The following is a 1287-nucleotide window of genomic DNA, read 5'->3' as shown; positions in this document are numbered from 1 at the left end:
CGGGACCTGGACTCCCACCTCCTTGCAAAGGGTCCGTCAGCTCTGCCACCCCCGGCGCTCATCCCATCGAGGCAGCAGAGGGGCTGCACGGCCGACACAGAAGGGTTCTGAGCCCCACGCTCCTGCGGGACCAGACTGGAACTTGTGTGGCAGAGGGGAGATCAGTCTTCCCTAAACCCTGGCAAAGTGCTGCTGAGTGGGCAGAGCTCCTATCCCAGTACATGCCAGAAAGTGACAGATTGGAGAGGATGCGAAGCCAAACGTGGACCTTCGGGACTTGGGCAGACAGATCTCACCACTGCGGTCTGCAGTCCCGCACCACGGCTCCACATCACAAGTCTTGTGCTTTAGGCAGCTGCAAAGCCCCAGTGTTTTGGGGGCTCCGGCCCTCCCGCGGGGTTGGACTTGGGCATCAGCCTGTCCTCAGACGTTTCCCGCAGCCACAGGGCAGTACAGATTGGGTTGGAGGCCCCAGCACCTCCTCCATGCCTGTGCCACGCTGCTAATCAGCATATGATGGGCAGGCAGCACCTTATCTCCTATCGATTTCCTCCCAAGACACGGCTGGTTTGTTTGCTCACACCTGGCTCACTCTTAGCTGGCTCTGGGCCAAACAGCCACCAAGCTCGCTGGGCCCCCAGCAGTGCCAACAGGACCCCCTCCTTGGCATCCTGAGCAGCTGAGGACAGGCCTGTGTGGCACCCACCACCGGCATGTGAGGGCTGAGCCGTGGGCAGCCAGAGGGGAACCGTGCAGACCCACACACACATGTGCATGTATGTGCAAAGCCTCCGCTGCACTGAGAGGGGGCCACCAAGTTGGCAGACAAACACACCGGGGCTATTGAAGTCACATTAATCCTGCAGTCCCGACAGGTGAATAGGCTCTCACTCACACCGTTAAGATAAATGATATTTATTTACTGCTACGAGGTTCCAACAAGAGGCCCCAACAAGTGACTTTTGAACCAGCACCTCTTGCTGCTGGTGAACGCCCAAACCAGGGAAAACTCCAGGAAGCATCCCCAGTGCTGTCCCGCTCCTGTGGGCTCTTTCTGACCCATACACAGCACCACAGACACAGCCCCTTCCCCTGCCTGGCATGCAGACCCTGCCCCGTATGTGCTCTCCCAGCCCTTTCTCCGGCCCAGCCTCACCAGGGCATTCTGGACCACATGCCCGTGAAGCAAGCGTTGGGACTTGGCTGGGACCTTTATTTCATCAACACTGACAGCACGGCCGTGCCTGACGCTGCCCAGGCGTGCTGCTCCCAGCCCCATAAGCTGCA

The sequence above is a fragment of the Apaloderma vittatum genome, unplaced genomic scaffold (genome assembly GCF_000703405.1).
Source record: "Apaloderma vittatum isolate BGI_N311 unplaced genomic scaffold, ASM70340v1 scaffold28021, whole genome shotgun sequence".
Classification (NCBI taxonomy): domain Eukaryota; kingdom Metazoa; phylum Chordata; class Aves; order Trogoniformes; family Trogonidae; genus Apaloderma; species Apaloderma vittatum.
This window is presented reverse-complemented; position numbering follows the sequence as displayed.